A 14,937-nucleotide genomic window follows, 5' to 3' on the forward strand; every position below is an offset into this window, starting at 1 on the left:
AATTATGATGCCAAAAACGTATAAACGAGGTAAGGAAAGAAACATTTTTTTTTCTTCTTCTTTTACTAATTTCTTCTTTATAAAAGAAATATTTTTTAAGTTACAAAACATTTAACGTAGCATTATCTTGTGTATCAGTTAAAGAAACGTTTTTTTCTTTACTGTAATTGGTAGGGTAATTTTATATTCTGCCATTTTAAGTGTTGTAATTATGATATTACTAGTTTCGTAAGGGTAATTTTTAGAAAACACCTGTTTAAGTATAACCAGTTTCGCTTCATCATAATGACACATCTCGAATGTTAACATATAACCTAAACATAGTTAACAAATTAGATAAGTGGCCTTAAAAACGGCTTCACATACGGATAAATTTCGGTTGTTTGTAACCTATGACCTTTATTAAAAACCCCGATTTAGTGAGTATTCGTTAAAAGGAGGTATTAAATTACAAAAATGCATTAAAACTTCTCGAAAATCCTTGACTTTCAGGCTTTAATGTAGACTTTCCTCTGACCGTATTTTATAAATTATAAATTAAATTTATGCTTCTAAGAAGATATATTTACGCAAATTGATTGCAATTTCGAAGAAAATCTTCCATTATTTACGAAACAAAATCAATAACAAATTCAATTATCCTATTATTGTTACAAGAAACAATTACTTCTCTAATAGTTTTACGTAAAAAGCTAATTCCATTATTAATTTTTTTTTTTTTTTCAAGATTTCTTACACGTTTCAAGATAAATATCTGAAACCTTTCAACAACAAAGTCCTTTCAGAGAATAATACTTTGAAAAATAGAAAAATACTTAGCTAATATATAAGGTATATTAACACTGATATTTAAATCTTTTCACTTTATTTTTTTCGCTGTTAAAGTTTATATTAATACACTTTTCCTCTTTATCTATGGTAGGTTGCATGATCTTATCACTTTCTGAAGCCTTGAACACAATTATTCCTCTTAAATTAGAACCTTTACAGCTGTTAGAAGCAATTTTCAAACGTTTTCTTTGTTATAAACACAAAATTATCGAAAAAACTATTGTCAAACATAAATTCTTAAGATAATTTCTTCTCGTCTCTACAGATTTCTGTTACTATTTTTTTCATATTTTCACTTTTATCATCATTTCTCGTTCTTTATAATTCAAAAAAATACATTTATTCGAGTCTTTATTATCATAAATTTACCTTGTTTTCGATTATTACCTTCTGCACTTTTACCATTTCTAGTAATGTAACGTTTATTATATATTCAATACCAACATTTGTGTCTTTACTCTTCTTTCAGAACTTAAGTATTGACATTTAGTTTAAGCCTTAATTTATCTCTAAAAGGCTCAAGGCTTGCAAATTTCGAGTCTTTTCCTTGAAGTCTCTATCAAGGATTCCAGCATTATCAATGAGAATATAAAACAAAGAAAAAGTTCTAGTAATAAGTAGAGCCTTCTCTTTGCCTTCTTTATGTGAAGGCTCGGTTATTACCGAGTATTAAAATTTAATTACTAATTAAGTTGAGCCTCCTCTCTTAGAAAAAATCGAGTATTATCAACAAGAGTACCGCGACAAAGAAAGGGGTCTATCAATAATGAGAGCCTCTAAAGCCTTCCTATTGCCTTTAAAGTTTTCTCGTGACTTTTAGATGTATTCACTTTATTTTCCACAAGAAATTTTCCCGGTTTCTTTTATTTTCTATCCAAAAAAAAAAACACTAAACACACACACACAAAAACACTCATCACACAAGAGCCATAAACAAAGAATTGCAAATATCAACAACCGTTAACGACCCGGCACTGACATTAAATAATCATTGCCGACAACTTAATGTAATTAATACTTATTACATCTCATTCACCCACTTTCTGAATTGTCCACGAGTGAGAAACGTATCTACATTCGTTTCCTATGAGAAACACGCGAAACAAAACTAGTGACACACATTTTATAAAGGAACGTAATAAATAAAGGGGTGTGAAGAGCATAAAAGCGAACGTTTTACAAAAAAATAAAAATAATAAAAAAATAGCCTTCTTTTCTGCAATTAATTACATTAATAATAATCATTCTGAAGCACTTACCTAGGGGAGGGTGTTCCCCGCCCCCGCGACTACAGTAAACAGTACCACGTGGTCAACAGTCGAAAACACAAACCTACACACAAACACACACACTCTTCCGCAGGGGTGGGAGTTTATAAATTGATTTAAGGTTACTCGTGTTAAGTTTAAAGTATCAGAAACGACGGGTTGTCAAGCTACCGTTCAAGAAGAGTGAGTGTGCTCGACAGAAATCAACGTGGGCGAAACGGTGTTGATGCGCGAACGTCGGACGTCTGTGCTACTAACAGTAGCAAAACTTCACCCGTTACATACGCACACATCATCATTTACAACTAGAAAGTTAATGGCGTAGGTAAGGATGAGAATTGTAATGATCCCGTAAGGTAGGTAGGTATCGATCAATTACGTTTTATCTTATATATATATATATATTAAAAAAAGTTTTCTAGATAAATTTTGTATTATTTTAACGAAATAAGGGGATTCGCTTGATGTGGTAGAAGTATCAGTTACTGTTTACGCAGCTAATTTTAGCTACAGTTATTTGGCTGCAGATACTGTTGGTTGGTACTCAGGCACATCTTTTCGATACTTTTCATCTTTCTGTAGCATATATCACCTTTTTTTTCCTGTGTAATTTGAACGAGGTGGTCCTCTTTCATCTTGCTGATCTGTCACTAAACTTGGTTTAATATACCTTTGTTCGATTTACCATCCATCTGTACATATTTTTTTAAGTTTAGAATTTCAAAAGTTACGTATGTAGCAACTTTTCTACTCTTGAAGCTTATGTTCCTTGTGAATAGAAAAATTATAAACTGACTGTTTCAGGTTTTGTTTATTATTGAATTATATTTTAAGTAGCTTAACTTAGGGGTTAAGTCTCGAATATCAGTGGTTAAACCTCGACTATCAGGGGTTAGACCTTTGTTAAACCATTGTAAAGCCTTGTTTTGTATAAATTTTCATATACAGTCACTCAAATACGTGTAATAGGTTAGGATAGTGTAAAATAATAGGGTCTAAATGAAAATATTCTCTAAAATTTGCACAGAATAAAATACAGGATAACACAGCAGAGATCATACTTTTGTAATCCCGCAGGCCTACTTTCCAAACGTATTTTTTCCCGTGAGTTTCAACACATATAATCATACTAATGTCATTTTCTTACATACAAAACCTCTAATTTATGTGGCCAAGCTTCTTCTACTTTACTAGGACTAAATCTGTACAGTACAGCTTTGGCCACTTAACATTAGTAAAACCAATAATTTACAGAACCAAGCCTAGTATTAACGATTAAAATCTCTAAAATCTGTACACGGAACGTGGCCATTTTTTATTCATGCCTTTGTTTTGTATACAGTTAAGACGAGACGTCCGTAAAATATTTAAATTTCTAGGCGACTATTGTCAATTTTTAGCGTGAAGTAATCATCTGGATGTGGCAAAAAAACTATCTATTCACTTAGCAAATTTCCCATTAATCGCATTGTTAATCAGTAAAGGTAATAGTAGACCATAAAATATTCAGTTAACACACAATTTGCTACACGCATGCATACAACACCTCTCTTAGAACCTAATACAAACAGCGCAATGAATGCAACACCCTTCCTGCTAATTCATTGTAGAGGTGTTGAAGATAGAAAACGCCTTCGAAACATACCGTATATAGTAAATTATCCCCCTATTTTTATGCAAAATCCAGTACTAAAAACAGTTGACAGTTGTAGAAAACGTTAGATTTCAAAATGGCCGTTTACCGTAACTGACAGCAATGTCAAATGAAATGAAAACAACGTCAATTTCGATTCCAGAAACAACTTTTCTAGAATTTAACTGTAAATATAATTTGTTTCTCACGTTCTACTCTGATCTTAAAAATACAGAAAGTTTAATAATGTAAATAAATAAAGTATGACCTTCATTTGACCTTCAACCTTTCATACTTTAAACGAGGTATTACAGAGATCCTGAAGGATTTTTAACATTTTTTTTTCTTCTAAAATTAAGGATTATTTTAAGCAAATTCGAATCAAATTGCCTTTAGGCTACGGCAATGATGTCTTGATAGATACATAACAGTAGTGGATTGTGCACCTTTGAGGCCCTAGACGCAATTTCGTTATAAGGCCCTTTATGTAAAAGTGTTTTTTTTGTATTAAAAAAACAATAAAATGATCAAATAGTAGAGTTTTTCCTTTATAATATACACATTTTAAACGTTTTAGAATCTTTTTGTTACGTAATATGTGAGGCCTTCGAGATGACGAGGCCCTAGTGCGCCTATTAAGTAATTCGCCACTGATACATAAGATAAAGTTTAAGACCTGTTTTTATATAAAAAAATAACCATAAAATGACATTTAAAAAATCAAAGGGATGCAAATACTTTTCTTCTTTGTGTCACAGTAAAGATGGGCTAAAAATTCACATAAAATTAAATTAATGAGCATCTTTAACCAGAAGAAAGTAGGTTATAGAATGAGATCATTTCAAAGTATTTCTTATTTTTTTTTTATCGTGTCGAACATAAATCATCATTACTTTTATCTGGACCTGACACATTGCGGAATGTATCTTATCTTGGAGTGTAGATCTAATTGAAGATACGAGGCCCTATGCCTTAAAATAATGAGTTATGAGTAAGCGCTAAGTAGGAATTCCCCATGTTTACAAACCTTGAACATCCAACAACATAAATATAAACGAATATGTCTATACTGATTTTTATACGTGATTTTTAACGTGTGGCTTCAATAAATAAGCCAAATTCTTTAATGCCCTTGTGTTACAATTAGAATTTAACATAATCTATGAGCCCAGTTTAAATTAGTGAGAATTATACATTCCTATATATAAGTGTATCGAGCTCATACAACCGTCAAACAGTTCTAAGTGTTTTAGACACTTGCAGATAGAAACATAGTGTAAACGTTATAAACAAACCGACTCGATTTAACTCTTAGTAAAGTAAACTAAGGCAATATACAAGCTTACAAAACTGTAAACATAGAACTGATTAAAAAATAAACACGAAAATAACCCCCTAAAGTGAAAAAAATGACTTAAAAACTCACCCACAATAACTTCTGACAAGATACACATTGCAGATCTTCAACATTACAACTCTTCGACGACACATGACGTAGAAGAGCGTTCTGTAATGCTTCCGGCTGCCTCAGATGACGCCTACACACTGACCTCGACTAATACTGTTGGTTGGATGCTTATCCACCGAACACATAGACAGAGGTGACAACAGACGAGCTTATTTTACCCTCCGAACGACCCGATTTACAAGAACAGATACCCCCTTTGACCCCTAGTGAAGTATCAGAAAGACTGAAAAATCTCAGCTTCACCCCCGCATTTAGGAAGAACTCTTATCTCGTACTGAGTCAGACATACAAACACACACTACACTACATAAGGAGGTTTTCTAACCGTTGTAAAGAGTCCAAGGACAAGCATGTAGCGAGAGTTACCCTGGTGCTAAAAATCAAATGGAAAAAAAACACACTAAAGAGTGAAGCGAGAAATAAATAAAAGTGATGAGCATTTATGCTTATTACTTTTATTTATTCTCGCTTCACTATTTCTCGCCTCACCATTTCTCGCCTCACCATTTCTCGCCTCGCCATTTCTCGCCTCACCATTTCTCGCCTCGCCATTTCTCGCCTCACCATTTCTCGCTTTAGTAAAACAGAAACTACAGACCTACTTACTTGCAGTTTCTATCGTTGTATTATTATTATTATTATTTTATTTGTATTAAATGTAATGGAGTAAAATAGAAATTCGTTATACGATACTCCGTGTAAAGTGTATTTTTTTATTTGTTTTTTTTAAAATAAGGCCCTGTAACAGGAGTAACTTAACTTTTATCTAGTGTTATAAATTACTCTTACACTGCTATCGAATAATGGAGATTGTCGTTTTATTAATTGGTTTCGGAGTGATTTCTGTGTTTAAAAAAAAAAGAAATTATTATCTTTATGATGTATCGCTTTAGTAAAACAGGAATTTTTTTTGTAGAAAATTAAGTTTTTTTTTTGGAAATTCGTTGTAAAAAACTTTTTTGCTTTGGGGTAATTTAACGAACGTTCGTTAAGTTACCCCACTGAAAAAATAGAAATAAAAATAAGTAGGCCTACAGCGAAAACCTGTCCAAAACGGAAAAAATATTCGGTACTGTGCTGTAAAATGTAATAAAATACACCGGAATTGCACGGTACGGTTTAGAAGGTTTCCATTGTAAACAGGTTCCGTTTTAGACAGGTTTTACTGTAAAAGATGATGAAAATTAGGTCTATCTGCTACTTCAGATGTATTATTTTTTTAACTCATAAAATATTTTATAATAAAATATAATTATTTTGTTCTATTTTTATTTGTTTTATTACACTGACATTAATAATTTGTGATTTAAAATTTTTTTTTTTATGTTTTAATGATTTTCTCCATAAAATTGAGGGATTTTTTTGTATTTTTTACATAATATTTAATCCAAAAGTTTAATTTCTTTCAGAAAAATTACAGTTTTTAATGATAATTTTCTTATAAAATTTTGTATTTTTTCGAATTTTATTTTAAATTTTGCATGAATAAAAACAATTCTTTTTAATTTGATAAAGTAAAAACATAATTAAGTAAAATATTTTTGAAATTATTTTAATTTATGCTTATGTATTTTAATGATGTAATATTTTGCGCTTTTGTATTGTAATTTTAATGATTTTTATTGCAAAGTTTGCATTTTTCAGGTTTATAATTGTAAATTTTCAGTATTAGAGAGAGTAATTTTCATAATTTCAATTTATTCTCATAATTTTTTTTTCATATTAATTAACTTTTTTAACGTATTTTATGCAATTTTAATTACATTTACGTAAAAATTTAAGCATTAACATAGTATAACTGCATTTTATTCACATTTCTCTCTGAATTATTTTCATTTATAAGTCCATCATAACCTTCAGATTTAATCTTAATTAATGATCGATTTAACTTCATTATAATTAATCTAACAAGTTAATTTAAAAATCAATCAAAACTTAACATCGTATTAAATTAAAAAAAATATAAATTTAATCGAGTTACTAGACAAGTAATACTATTTTAATCACAATTAAAATCCCTTAAATTCAGATTCGGCCCCTTCCTAGTAATAAAGGTTCCATGTAATAAAGGTTTAAATCATCATCATCATCAATAAGTAGTAGCTTCTTCTGAACTGAATTTTTACAAATTAGTATACTTTCTATACAGTAAAACCTGTCAAAAACGAAACCTGAATAAGACGGAAACCTGCCTAAACGGTAAAGTTATTCAGAACTGAGGGGGTGTTTAAAAAACAAACCTGTTCCAAACGGAAACCTGCCAAACCGGTAAAATAAATATTCGGTACCGTGCCATTCCGGTTTACACAGGTTTTAATGCATTAAAAGTTTTATATCAATCGTTAACTCAATTACATACACTCAATTAATTCAGTTACATATTTATTAACTACAAACCGAATTCTGTATCAAAATATAATAATTAAACAGCGTAAATGTGTCCATCTGAATGTCGCTAGGTGTAATTGCGTCACTTAAGTTACGTTTCTGGAATTAGTACTGTATTTAAATCAGTTTAGCGTAACTCCTCATAAGAATAATGTAAATGTTACGTTTTAATTCAAGTATGTGGAGAATTATGGAACTGTAGTGTTTCCATATTTCTGTGTACTTGAATTAAAGCGTAACAGGTTATCTCTATTCAAAAGGCCTACTTGTTTATTGCGTAACAGAGTTAAGATCTAAATGTTTAGACTTCTACATTAATTGGTATCAAGATCAATTTTTCGATAAGGAATGTCAGCTTAGAGTTACAATCTCTATATCTATTTTAAATTCGTAACGCTGAAACGTAATAAAATCCTGTAAAAGTCACATAAACACGCGTGTTACTTATATAAAAACCTTTGGGTGCATATTTTTATATACATTTTAAGGTACGACAAACGTACAGGCGTATTTTTTAATATCATCTGATAGAATTAGCATAGAAAAAAAGTAATGTTACGTATAAAAATAACCGTTAGCGTATGCATTTAAATAACATTTTTTAAGAGACGACAGACATGCGAACGCGTTGCAGACATCGTAGGGTATTATCCGACGTAATTAAGTTGTGAAAAAAATTCTAATCCCATTAAAAATCTGTAGGTAATGTCAAACAGATGGCATCTGACGAAGTTAGAGATGACCAACGTCACTCGATCAGACCCCATTGCAGGTGCCACACCCGCAAAACAAAGTCGTATCGAAATTCAAAGGCCGTTACGTAGTGTTGGGAGGGGGGAAAACCACCTACACAAAAATTCTTACCGGTCAATCCACTGCCAGGTGTCTTGTCGGACAAACAGGTGAGATTTCCAAGGTGACAGTCACCCACAATGACCCCATCGTTCAAGGCAAATTACGAATTAATGATCGGGACGGTCTACTTGTAAAAGTTTCGTACTAAAGAAAAACTAAAATACAAACCTTTTTAAAGCGGACGAGAGTAGCCTCAAGGTCATCTTGTGAAGAATCTAGTGTTTAAAACACGGGAAATGATAGCAGATGAAAGTTAGATAATTAACTATTCGAATGTATAGATTGTTGGAGGTAAGTAGGGGGTTGGGTTTCGTCTAAGTTTGTGTCCACTATTCGTTAATTACGACGTATTGAACTGAATATGATACATGAATTCGTCTATCAGCGCACGTGTATTATTATTTTATATTTTTATCTCCACGTTTTGTTTGTTTTCGTTTTTTACTTTTCTTCTTTTTTTTCTATTCTTCTACAGACCTTGAATTTATTCCTACGTAACCAACACTTAAAATAGAAGTTTTCTAGTTATTAAAAGAGAAAATACAGTGAAATTTGTCTTTTATTGAAATCTCGCTTTCTTTTTTTATTCTTCTAATAATAAATTTTACTAATTATATACCATTTATTAACCTACATAACGAACCTATAGAATTTACATTATATAACCCATATATGTATAAACCAATTAGTTGGTTTATTTTAGGGGATTTTCTTTTGTTTTGTCACACATCCGGTGAATTTAGTGTGCCTCTTGTACGCAGTTTTTAGGGTTTCTTTCGCAAATAAATAAATAAATAAATAAATAAATTTGAATTTGCTATTTATTGCCTACTTGTTACAAATTTTGCAATTTTTGTGGTAAATTTTATTTGTATTTTTATACAATTTCTGCCATTTTTCTCTATTACAACTTTCACAATTTATACAGATTTCATTTGTAATTTTTACAAATATTCATTTGACTATTCAAATTACGGGCTTACACGCCCACAATTGTCCGTCTGCTTGTATGTCCTTTGTTAATTAATCTCGAGAACGGTGTTAGATGGGCGAAAATCAAGTCCAGATATGAAAAACTTAGGGATTAACAACCATACGAAATTACTGTCTGGACCGGAAGCCACGTGATATTTTAAAATTGAAATATGATTAAAAATTTCCCCCCTGCATTGTGACGATGTCACAATAATATACATTCGATTTTTCAAATATATTTTACAATATATAATACAGTAAAACCTGTTCAAAACGAAACCTTAATAAAGCGGAAACCTGCCAAACCAAAGAAAATATTCGGTACCGTGCGAGTCCGGATTACACAGGTTCTATTGTATACAATACAAAATTACAACGAAAATTTATTACGACTTTTACAATTTTTGAGAATGCTTTTATAAAAACCGAGTTTTCTAGTAATTTTCGACTTTCTTGACATCCTAATTTCGATAAAAATATACTTTTTTAATACTCTAACATACTTGGCCCTATATGGCAAGAGAAAATACCTTTGTACCCAATTTTTTCCCCTTCATTCCTGGCCATCTGGTCAGTAGAGGGCTTTGTTTTATGATGTAATTTAGGTCCATTATTTAGCCTAAAGCTGTAAATAACCCGAAAATCTCCAGATTATGAAAGCTTGATTATTATTAATAAGCCAAATAAAAAGTTTAATTAGATAAAAGACCTGTTAGATGTAACAAAAAAAAATATTTAAAAAATTTCTCCTCCTTCTTATCTATAATTTATCTACTTTGTTCGATACACGCTCAATGCCTATAGGCAACTGGCATTTTCATTATTAAAAGTATTTAATTTCATGTAAAAATTAAAAAAAAAATCTTTTTATTGACCCATTTAGCTATAATTCCCCCCACTATATTTTATATTAAACTTCAAATTATCCTTTTATGTAATTAGCATAATGAGAAATCCTTTATCGAAGCTTACTCATTATCATAATTATTTTTACTTTATTTTTTTATTTTATTAAAAGGAAAATTAGTTGAATTTCTACCTTTAGATATAGCGTAATCAAGTTTAATTTAAATTTATATTCGGTTTCATTTAAATTATATACGTTTCGTGTCTGTTTCATTTATGTAAGCTTCTATAATGGATTATTTTCATGTATGTGATCTGTTTCATGTAAAATACAAATCTATTTCTTATAGTAAACATTTTTCTTTAATCTACGCATAGATTTTAATTATTTTTCTAGCTAATGTTACCTATGGTTCCAAAATGGCGGCTCGTCTCTGATTCCAGCAAATAGAAGAAAGGAAACAGTGGGGATGCACGTTCTAACCTAACCTATTCTAATAAATTACCATAATTATTACCAACAAAGTTATTAGAATAGGTTAGGTTAGAACGTGCATCCCCACTGTTTCCTTTCTTCTATTTGCTGGAATCAGAGACGAGCCGCCATTTTGGAACCGTAGGTAACATTAACCATTTTTCTTATGTTCTAGTACATAAATTGAAGTATTTCTAAGCATATTTTAACCAGTTAGTTCGTTTTTATGATACTTAATTAATTAATAAATTAATTTATGCCATTAAAATTTTGAATATTCAAACTTAAAAATTTCGAGGTATTTTACAAATTTCGCATATTCTTAATGAAAAAAAACTCACCCTTACTTCTGACATTTTCACGAAGAAAGGAATCAGCATGAAAGCGAAAGTCCAGAAGATTTTCAGGATGCAAACTGAAAATAAATATATAAAAAAATATTAATTAATTAATTATTTTTTCCTTTTTATTTTATCTGCTGAAATATTTGAGTGATTCGGTGATTATCTTATATTTGTTAAATATATAATTAATTTCTAGATAAAATATTTTATCTAGAAGATAATTTTAAGAAAAATATTTATAAACTTTTAAATATTATTTTTATATTTTGTTTTTTTTATATATAAGTTGCATTTTAATTAAGCAATTATCGTAAGATAATCGTTTCTTATATTTAGGTCAAGTCGACTGACAGTCGCATTAATTTACAGATAAATGAAGATAAATGTTTTTCAAGTATACATTGTACAATTTCAATACAAATATACGTCAATAAAGTGAGTCTGTCTGTTGATCCTGTTGTTTCGTTTTGTATTGACTTAAGCATTACTCGAAGATTTTAAATGATCATTAACGTGAATAAATTTAATCCTTTAGTTAATATTTTCATCTATTTTAAAGAATTTATAGCTTTCAATCTAATTTATTCATGTATTCGTGGACCCATAATAAGCCAATAGGAAAAGAAATCCCTTCCATCTTAATTTACGTATTTCTAAGCTTAAGATTTATCTTTAAATAGCCATTTAAATATATTTTCTATGGATTTTTAAGAAAATTAAACAGATTAATGCTGTTGATTTTTCATAAAATTCCATAGAAAATCAGTTGCACTAATTTGCATATTTATAAAATTATTGCTTAATTGAAGATGACATTTTTTATTTTTTTAATATTTAGATCGTTTAAAATAAATAAAATTTACATTTTATAAACATTATGTTAATAAAAAGCAACAACAAAAAAAAAAAACTCAAAGTGTCTGCTGATGTTCCATAAAAATTTTATAGAAAATTCTCAATACAGATTTGCACTTTTATTTCTACTTTATTTTAATTTTTAAATGGCTAAAATTAAAGAAAATAAATGCATTTTCTTACATTAAATTTTTTTTAAAAATTCAGTACGTCTGTGTTATTAATTGTTAAATTTATTTTCTCAGTAACATAATTCTCTAATGTAAACACTAACATTGGAAGTGGCGAAAGCAGCAGAAAAAATCATAAAAAATTGTGAAAAATTAAGTATGAAAAGCACTAAAATCAATGGTGATGTTTCCCATGTCAAACTTGTCTCTCAAGTTTGATCAGTTCATATAAACAAAATCCCGAAAAAAATTTTTTTTTAGTCAAAAAATTCAATCTGTCGAAGAAAAATCTAATCATGTATAAAGGATTTTTGAATGGATCTAAACGTATTTATTTATTATTTAAAATATTTAAATTGCATAAACAAGATTTACTTTTATCATAAACGGTTGCTGATAACATTTCAGGTGTTAGAAGTAATAACAATAAAGAAAAAATAGACATAAGAAGTCAAATCATCTTATGCCCTTGTTTCAAGTCATCTGTCATCTGCCAATTACAAGTGGATAGCTCTCTTCTGTTAGAGCTCTAGGGCTCGAGTCTAGTTTGATTAATCGCTCAACCCCCCCCCTTTTATATGTTGCTTGTACCTGCTGTGCCAACCCCATCTACTGGAAGGATCTCCAAACAGCTCCACCTAATTAATTACTGTACGACTACAGACAATGGTAGTTTGGGTGTGTCTGCAATCCCCCTTCTTCTTCTTCTTCTTCTTCTTTTTTTAAAACTGTTTTTCCGATTATTCATAAGAGTTAACACGATGTTTCTTCGTTATTTATAGTTTTTTATGTCTCCTATACAATTCTAATAACTCCTTTATAGCGTATGGGACGAAGTCGTGAGGTGTTAAACGTGTTTGTTTATTAATCAGTTATGCACTTTGGATATATGATGAGAGAATTTTTATTGATCGTTTATAATGGAATATTTTAACTTTTGTTGATGGTGTCGATGATTTTCATCATAAATAATTAGTAATTGAGTAAATAAAAACATTCGAACACGTTTTATGACGTCTACTGTAAGTAAACAACATTAAAAAAGGCATTGTTTTAGAGTGATTATAAAGAAAAATAAAGAATATAAAGCTTTAAACATAGAATATAAATGTAAAATTAATGCAATTTAACACATTTATAACCTTGTAACACGATAGAATATTTTTACTTGAGTTTTAAAACGTAAAAAATGTAAATAAATATTAAAATAATTACAAGAAAAACTTTTAAAAATTTTAATGATATATTTAAAAAAATTATTATATAAATCTAGTAAGCTGTTTTAATGATTTTGAAATCATTAAACTGTTTTTTAAGCTAAAATTATTAATAAACGTCCCAAAAATAACTATTGAAAATAGTGCAATAAAAAAAATAAATTGCTAAAAATATATTTTAAAAAAAATTCATCAAAAAAATAAATATTATAACAATTAAAAAAATTAAATTTTAACACGAAATCGAACACTAATTTTTTTTTTTTTTTTTTTTACTAATTTTAATTGCATTTTATCATTTGAATTTTTAAATATTTAATCAGTTTCAAATGAAACGGATCATTTAATTTTATTCAATTTTAACGGTACTTTTGAAGTTTGAATTTTTAATCAATATCAACAGAAATTGAATACTTTAATTTTCTTTAATTTAACTTGAATTTTTAAATATTTAATCAATTCTAACTTTTAAAAAAAGCGTTTTTTATTGCCATTAATTTTAATTGCGTTTTTAAAAAAAATATTTATGCAATTTAAAACGCTATAAAATTTTTATATATTTTATTTTAAAAATTTAACAATAATTGTTAAATTTTTTAAATAAAAACAGGTGCTATTTATTTAACAGCAGTTATAAACAGATGCAATTTATTTATTTATTTTTGTTCGGAATAATTATAAAACCGATAAAATGATTTAGTTTTATTATTTAAAACAATGATAAATATTAAAATTTTGTAATCGAATATTAATGTTATTTATGTTCAGTCCTTCTGGACGAGTTGGGTGTGTTTGAATCTAAGTCTTTGCTCCATTTGATGTCTAGCAGAGAGGTCAAAGGTTAAAAACATCACGGAAAACAATCTCTTCGCAGGATTCACGCCCACAGATGTACTTCTTTAATGTAATAATTCTATTAACATAAGATAATAGAATGTTATTTATAATAGAATCCTACTGAATATTGAAGTGTAGATCCTGAGTCAAAGCGTGGGTAAGTTTTTAAAGTAGAGCCCTAAGGGATGATTCACTTAAAGTGAATAATTCATTAATGACTTAAAACAGAAAATATTAACGATTTTTATTGCCTTTTCCGATAGACAAACCGTATTTGGTACTCAGATTTAATTTGGATCTCGTAAATTGTATGGTAAATCTGACGCGCCGCGAAGTTCGACGGGCGCTTAGCTTAAATACTTAAGGAATAAATTATTAAAAAATTTAGGTAATATTTAAAATTAAATCTTAAGTTTTAATTTTTAAAGTGTTTTCCTGTTTAATAAAATAAAATATGAATTATTTTTTATATAAACGGTCGCGCGTAAATCGCTTAAGGCGATGCGCCTCTCGCGCGCGAAATAGGGTCACCACATATTAAATTAAAGTAAACCAAGGTTAAAATTTATTTAACCTTTATAATTGGTGTAGATATTTTTCATATTTTTATTCATATTCTGTAGACGAGGCGTCGACTGTCGTAAAACTATTGCGTTGATTTTCTTTCATTTTTATTTATTATTATTATTATTATTGAATCATTTCCGTCCTTGATTTTCATAATTATGCCTTAAAACGACTCACATCTTAGCAATTTTTCTAATTATTCATAGCC

At 29.1% G+C, this 14,937-nt stretch overlaps 1 long non-coding RNA gene across 1 annotated transcript; it reads left to right on the top strand.

The window, feature by feature from the left end:
- The first annotated feature begins 2,049 nt into the window (after window positions 1-2,049).
- LOC136973488 (uncharacterized) lies at window positions 2,050-11,535 on the top strand. The gene is made up of 2 exons (XR_010880501.1): window positions 2,050-2,459; window positions 11,420-11,535. It is a non-coding gene; the product is annotated as an uncharacterized lncRNA (long non-coding RNA).
- The last annotated feature ends 3,402 nt before the right edge of the window (window positions 11,536-14,937 follow it).

This window comes from Centruroides vittatus, unplaced genomic scaffold (genome assembly GCF_030686945.1).
Source record: "Centruroides vittatus isolate TY-2023 unplaced genomic scaffold, ASM3068694v2 contig_318, whole genome shotgun sequence".
NCBI classification, from domain to species: Eukaryota; Metazoa; Arthropoda; class Arachnida; order Scorpiones; family Buthidae; genus Centruroides; species Centruroides vittatus.